Source organism: Asterias rubens, chromosome 9 (genome assembly GCF_902459465.1).
Source record: "Asterias rubens chromosome 9, eAstRub1.3, whole genome shotgun sequence".
NCBI lineage: Eukaryota > Metazoa > Echinodermata > Asteroidea > Forcipulatida > Asteriidae > Asterias > Asterias rubens.
The window spans coordinates 562,285-570,136 of record NC_047070.1 but is presented as its reverse complement, the minus strand read 5'-3'; the positions used below and the strand labels follow the sequence as shown (position 1 = coordinate 570,136).

At 37.6% G+C, this 7,852-nt stretch overlaps 1 long non-coding RNA gene across 1 annotated transcript; it reads left to right on the top strand.

The window, feature by feature from the left end:
* Positions 1-771: 771 nt before the first annotated feature.
* On the top strand, positions 772-4,826 carry LOC117294533. The gene is made up of 2 exons (XR_004519545.1): positions 772-2,406; positions 2,457-4,826. It is a non-coding gene; the product is annotated as an uncharacterized LOC117294533 (long non-coding RNA).
* The last annotated feature ends 3,026 nt before the right edge of the window (positions 4,827-7,852 follow it).

The following is a 7,852-nucleotide window of genomic DNA, read 5'->3' as shown; positions in this document are numbered from 1 at the left end:
GGCTTTATTCCATGGGTATAAGAGATACAGTGGAAAAGTGCTGAAATGCCTCAAGTTTGGCAAAGACTTCTTAGCACTTGCATCTTTGAACGAGCCCAAATCGGATGCGAACTTAACCTCATCAACTTGTAATCCTTCGTCTCTCTTGGGTTTTGCGATATATTCAGTCCTGAAGCATCATCTATTTATAGAAAGAACGTCCTTTTGGAATTTATTGTAATAATCATTTTAAAGTTATTAAGATTGTTGTTTAATTGACTTGAGAGATGTAAGTGTTTAAGACGCTCATAATGACACTCTTGATATGTCTAAGTGGTTAACCAACCATCTTAAAGTGTTCTGTCGGTTGTTTTTTGAGGAGTTAATTAAGCACCAATCAAAGATGAGAAGGCAACACTTGAATGTCTAACCAGTAATAAGACAAAACATTGAACAAGAGAAAGCCTCTTACGTCCAGTGATGACTGCAGCTTTATTTGACGGACCTCGAGTTCATGTGTTATTGTCAAGGTTTGCTGTACTCAAAACCTCAACAATGTGGCGTTGAACAAAGACACATTGACTAGAGCGGGATTGGAACCAATAACGTCCAGTTTAATCTCAACATAACAAAGTCAAGGACCTCATTGTTCAGGAGAAAACTTGTAAGCAATATTTTGTGCTTGGAAGCTCTATTATATTAGGCACAGGGCTCAATTTCATAGAGCTGCAAACAAATTAAGCTTACCAAAATAAGGTTGCCAGCCAAAATACCATACCACATGTGGCATTTGTTACTGGTATCCTCTTTGATTTTTATACTTTTTTTAAAGTGATTATTTCTGCTTAGGCAGCTTTGTGAAATTGGGTTCTGATCTTTGATTTTATTAAGTGGTAGGGTTACTTTTTTTTTATTTGTCGGCATCCCTTTGATTGAGATATAATTTGTACATATTTGGACTTGAATTGTAGTTTGGGGGTGCATGATTTCAGTTTGACTGAGTAGGTTTTTTGTTTCTATCTTTAGATGTTATTGATATCCCAAAATGTATAGTGTGTGACCGATATACAGACATAATGCTGTGCCAAAAAAGATAAGGTACATGTATTGTGTAGGCGTACAAACTTAAAATATTACTATTAGTATTCCGTTTCCCACGATGCAAATTGTTATAGATTTATTGAAAAGCATTTGAGCCATCCAGATATGGATAAATTTATCAAGGGAACTTTTTATGAGTTATATTAATAAATACATTGTAACGATAGTTCTCTACATGATTTGAAGCTATGTGGTGGGATAATATAGTAAAGTTTTGCATCCTTTACAATATAGAAACATCTCTCTCATAGTCTTGGTGGTTTTCAGAAATAACTAATTAAGAAAAGGGTTATGTCCAAGGTGGCTATACCGCAAACCATACTCGATTACTTTTCGGTTATGGCATTTTTGAGATATGATGGCCACTGTTGGAGTGTACTCTTTTTGGTTTGGGTGTATATGTTATAGACAATTTACCCAAACCTAATATAGCTGTTATTGATTTAGTTTTGACATTTACTGACTTAATGTACAGGTCCAGTCAGTAAAGTTGTGCTTGTTGCTGCTTGTTGCCACTTTGCTTATCAATGATTTATTTATTGTCGTAATGCAAAATAACGGTTTTGTTTCATAAGAACATGAAGAAAGTTGGGCATTGTTCCCCGCATTCATCAATATGACCGGACATGTATGGTTAAATGGCCAACCTTCTTTTGACCTCTAGACGAGGGCGCCCTTCTCAATGGCGTGTATTATAACGTAATAATGCTTCTCTGAAACCAAGGCTTTGAGCTTGGGGCTCCACAGACTTGACCCAAGTCCCAATCCCGTGCCATCCCCAGAAAACTACTGTTTTGTGATGCTCTACATTCCAAAACCTGTTCCGCATGCAGGACAGGCCATTTTGACGGCGAGCGCGCACTGTACTGTATGCTACGACGTTGTTTCATAGTAAATTGCGGTAATAGCTAGGGACCTCTCACACGAGAATAGGACTTGAATCAAGTCTAGGGGCTCCACATCCCTGTGTTTAAAGCCCCGTTAGGAATGCGCACGTTTTCTTAATAACTGACAGAGCCTGAAGAAAGATTAAATCGTTATTTCGAAAAGGGTCATAGATGATGTATACTTTTCCTCAATGAAGGCAAAGGTATATCTTTGGTTTTTGGTTTATGATTCTTTAAATCCGATTGTAGATGTATACGTAATACAGGCTGTAATGCTCCTTGGATTCAAATTGTTTGGCATAAATACGGTTATCTGTCGACATATAACCCCACACTACTTCGGAGTAGGATGTTTTTAAAATGCTTTATACAGTCGAAAGCTGCTGTAGGCTTCTAACAAAAAAACATATTGCCATTATTTTAAGAGTGGTAACCAGACGTATACCTTCCCTTTAAAGTTCAATACTGGTTGCTGACTGGTAACCAGAGGTATACCTTCCCTTTAAAGTTCAATACTGATTGCTGACTGGTAACCAGACGTATACCTTCCCTTTAAAGTTCAATACTGATTGCTGACTGGTAACCAGACGTATACCTTCCCTTTAAAGTTCAATACTGATTGCTGACTGGTAACCAGACGTATGTCAAGAGTACCTCTTTAGTTCTATGCTCAAAGGGTACTTCCTTAGTTCCCTGCTCCAAAGGTCCATGTTTATGTTGAAGCCTATCCCAGCCTCTTGTCTCTACTTTCTTAATGCATCATTTCTCAATTTATAATGTTCTCTAATCGGAAGCGACGTCACGTTGAAGTGGAAAGCACTTGCCTGTCAAAATCACACTTATCAAAACCGCCATACTTTGTTTCTTTTGATTGGGCGTGTGTAGGTTTTTAACAAGCATGAATGTAACTTCATATGAATCGGCAGTCACATTGAATGAAAGAGGATCCAACGTGTAGAACAAAGTTTATGCTATAATATTGAATCGGCAGTCACATTGAATGAAAGAGGATCCAACGTGTAGAACAAAGTTTATGCTATAATATTGAATCGGCAGTCACCTTGAATGAAAGAGGATCCAACGTGTAGAACAAAGTTTATGCTATAATATTGAATCGGCAGTCACATTGAATGAAAGAGGATCCAACGTGTAGAACAAAGTTTATGCTATAGTATTGAATTAACAGTCATTATGGGTCCTGTTGCATTTCGCTTGCTCTCAGAACAGAACAGGTAATGGTGGTGGTGTCATAGGATAAATGAGTCGCAAGTTTACATCAAATGTACTGGATGTAAACTCGTAATGCGACTTGATGATGGAAGTTTGATGCTCTAAAAGATTTATTTGATAAAGTTGGTATTGAGAGTTTTATGACACCCTAAGTTCAATTTATGCAGGAGTAGCGCAGTACCATATACTTTACTCCTGACTAGACCCATTTACCCTAAGTTCAATTTATGCAGGAGTAGCACAGTACCATCTACTTTACTCCTGACTAGACCCATTTACCCTAACTTCAATTTATGCAGGAGTAGCACAGTACCATATACTTTACTCCTGACTAGACCCATTTACCCTAAGTTCAATTTATGCAGGAGTAGCACAGTACCATCTACTTTACTCCTGACTAGACCCATTTACCCTAAGTTCAATTTATGCAGGAGTAGCACAGCACCATATACTTTACTCCTGACTAGACCCATTTACCCTAAGTTCAATTTATGCAGGAGTAGCACAGTACCATCTACTTTACTCCTGACTAGACCCATTTACCCTAAGTTCAATTTATGCAGGAGTAGCACAGTACCATATACTTTACTCCTGACTAGACCCATTTACCCTAAGTTCAATTTATGCAGGAGTAGCACAGTACCATATACTTTACTCCTGACTAGACCCATTTACCCTAAGTTCAATTTATGCAGGAGTAGCACAGTACCATCTACTTTACTCCTGACTAGACCCATTTACCCTAAGTTCAATTTATGCAGGAGTAGCACAGTACCATATACTTTACTCCTGACTAGACCCATTTCTACCCACATTTTATAAAATCCACATTCTACATTAAACCCTAATTGTCACGGTTCCCATTACTGTATGTCTTGGTCTACCACAGTTGCTCTTGTCAAGCTTCTTCGGTGAATCTCTGTAAAAATTCAAACTTGTTTTCCGTTTAAACATTTTTTATAACCTCTCGTTGAAGTTTGCTTTAATTGTTTTTTGTGTCAACCGAGAAGTTCAGCATATTGTTGCAGTTTCATTTACTCTTAAGCTGAATTACTCTAAAAGCGATAAATGCCGTCATCACGTTTGCATGTTCCTGTTATAACGCAGTTGGGTTTGGTACCAATCGTTTAGTATATTATTGTACGGCAGGAGTTCTGCAGCGCCATTATTTAGTTTAAGTCCAATCATGTAATTCTCAAGATTGTTTTATGAAACTAACCCCCGAGTGTAATGGCCGCAAGAAGTCTCATAAGTCATAGTATTTATTTGTTTATTATTGTTTTTCTTCTCTTTTAATAAAACAATCGTGGTGTTACTGTGAATTATTTAGGCCCCTATTACTTTATTATTGATAATATTGTAAATTATGAATTATTTATATGTTTGTTTACTTATTTCCTTATTCTGAGGCAGAGGTTCATATGAAAAGATCGACGATGTTTCCATTATAAGGACATTATTATTGTGTGTTTTACCAATGAATGCACTACATGCATTGGGGAAATTTTAACTTTTACTTTTTAATGATTTTGATGTTTTTTGTTTATTTGCTTTATTAGATTATAGAATTGCGGTTTAAGTGGATGTAGATTATCAATAAAATGTACTTTATTTTTTGGAAGTAAGTTTTGTCTGATTCATGCTTTCCACTTTGTTATAGCCTGTGTTATTATTTAACCTCAATCCCTGTTTAGTTAGATGATGTAAGATGGTTGATATATCAGCAGTCGCCCTCACATTACGTTTTCTGTCATTCGTTATCTGTCGTTTCTTGCCCGCGCTCTGTCGACTGAGCTTTAGTTTAACATCTCTCTCCAACCCTTGGAAACCAAACATCAACGAATGTTCAAACCATACACAAAATAACGTCAGAGATTTACCCCACACCGAGAGGCGGAGCCCATGATACCCCTTCCTCCGTATTCTTTCTTTGAAAATTTTAATTAGTGTGATTATTAAGATCTATATTAAGTTTGTTAGAAATGTTTGATGACGTTGTAGTGCGTATATGTAGTTTAATTCTGTTGAAAGAAAGTCCAGGGACATGGTACTCAGTACGGTAAGCTGCAAAGTTAAGATGTGTGGAAGGTGTTCACTAACAGATAATCATCTCGAAAATGCTTCTGAATAATCTTGTGCCGGCCACTTGCGTAGTTGCCTGGCGCCCTCTGTTGGCATAAAGGGATGAGTAGTCGTGAGCATTTATTTGCCGAATAAAGGCAAATTGTATAATTGCATCATGAACAAAATAATACAAAGATGACTCTCGCCTCAACGGAACGCATTTATAATTATAGACCTTTCCACTGTTGATAAACAAACCGAGCTGGCTTGCATGGACGGCCAAATGTTAGACAATCAATCAAATCTGTAAACACACAGATGTTCTGACTAAATCAACATTTTTGCAAACTTACAGTTACATGAACGGTTGCCTTTGTCTCCAACAAATCAACATTTGTTTTGAACAGTTGTGTGAGATTGTTACAAACTGTGGCCATCTGTTTTTGTTTTGCATTTTATGGTTGTCCATATACTCCAACCACGGTTGGCAAAATCTCTGGCTGTGACTTTGCAATCAAAATTCTATCTACAGGGCAACTCGGCTTTGAAAGCGCCCTCTACTGCCAAATAAATCATGCACACGGGATGGATGTACTCCTGAATTAAAAAAAAATAGAGTCATTTCAATGGCACGGTACATACATAAAATATGAATGCCATAGTCATCCTAAGCATCTATAGATCTATATACAAGTCAAGTTCGATGTCGAAGTCAACATGTGTAAACACAAGAGAAGGTTTTAAAGTGAAGGACGACTTGTCTTTCCTAGCTAATGGTCCGCAGTACAAAGGAACGATGTGTTTTCAATTGGACTGGCCTGGCCCAACTCGGGGGCTTTTGTGTTCGCACGTTTTCCCCTTGAAATATTCATCTAGTGACACAAAGAGACATTGATTTAGAGACCAACTGACTGGCTTGAACTTTGTTTATTTATAAAGAGCAAAATATAATCCCACCCAGATCGATTTGACTTTGGGTTTCCCATTTATTTATAATGTATGGAAATATAGGATGCCCCTCCCACTCAGCAAAAAGATTTTATGATTTAAAATTAGGCGAAAATAGTTATTTTCCCGACGTTTCGACCTAGCAGAGTCTTTTTCGAATGATAATGGCAACACACATCAACATGCAAACAAGCGTAACAGACATATGCAAATGGAAAATCATGAATAAAGATGGAGAGCGAGTCGGAAAGAATGTGAAGACAAAAAGGCAAGGCTGGTTTGGGCACAATAAGTTGGAAACACACAATGACAAAATCAAATATGAGAGGAAGAAGAAAAGGTAATTAATTGATGAAGGAAGATATCTTTAAAAGGGAGAAGGCAATTTTATTGTGACGGAAACAGAAAAAAACCCGGGTTCCCCCCCCCCCAAAAAAAAAAAAGGTGTTTGAAAGTCTTAAACGGGAGGGAAGGCTTGTTTCGATTTCGATTTGCTGATAACAACGTGCATCAAACCCTTCACAGAACGATGAACCGTGTCGGTAATGGGGAACATGTACTTCAATATGGTGTAAAGCCGTTGAGATCAAAGCTGCAGATTCAGCGGAAAGCCGCTAAATTCGGAAACGGCCACAAACGTGTTTTTGTGTTTTGCGAAAAGTAACGGACCTACTTTTATGAAAGTTTGCCAGTTTTAGTTTAGTTTGGTCATAGGGGATAATTATTATTGGATGTTCTCATCCAATAGGCCAAAGGCCAATGTCAGTTGATCACTTTGACTACCGAAATATTCCTTTGTGGATGTTCAGGCCCATTTGTAGTTGTGATCCAATGACTGCAAATATTCATATGTTTTTTTCTATCAAAACGGTTTTTCTCATCTCCTCGTCTGTTTGCAAAGAGCTACATGTATGATTGTACGTTTCCCTTTTGACAACATCATGGTGTCGGTTTTAACAACTCACTTTGCACAGTGCAACGATGTGCCTTCAAGTTTCTTGTGTGCATAAAATTGTCTTTAACTTTTTTCTTGTCCAATTCGTGGTGTGTTTTTTGCCGTTGCGCTACTCAAAACATGGCTCGGAACTAAAATGGGGTACAAACAATTACCGTACAGTGGTTCAAGAATAAGATTTAATGATTTCAGAATGAGCGCTGCACCTGCGTTTCATACACTAACATGATTAATCTATGTAACATGTTATGTCTCATCAAATTAATCAGAGTTGTCTGTTTTTAGGTCAGGATAAAAAACAGGCTTCCTCTTGCTTTAATTGTTTTTCTCGGGCGGCCTTTTGGAAATTTATTTAACAGATATCATCTCAATCGAAACGCCTTAACACGAGTGGCAATCAGTTATAACGCGTTCGTGTAAACGCTTACCGCTGTTATGTTATTTGGATTATGATCTCAGCAGACCATGAAGTGGCATTTTAATTTTACTGTCCAAGGACTATTCTTTATTGAGTACTAAGGACACTCAACACTGACCCAATTTCAGGGTTACCTTCTCAAAATAAGTGGTCTGTTAATGATGTTTGGTTCATCGTTTTGTTACTTCTGCTTTAATGATGTCGCAGTTTTTTCATGGGATGAGCTGCTCCGATTTTGTTTGCTAGCAATGTTTGCCATGCATAATAGAT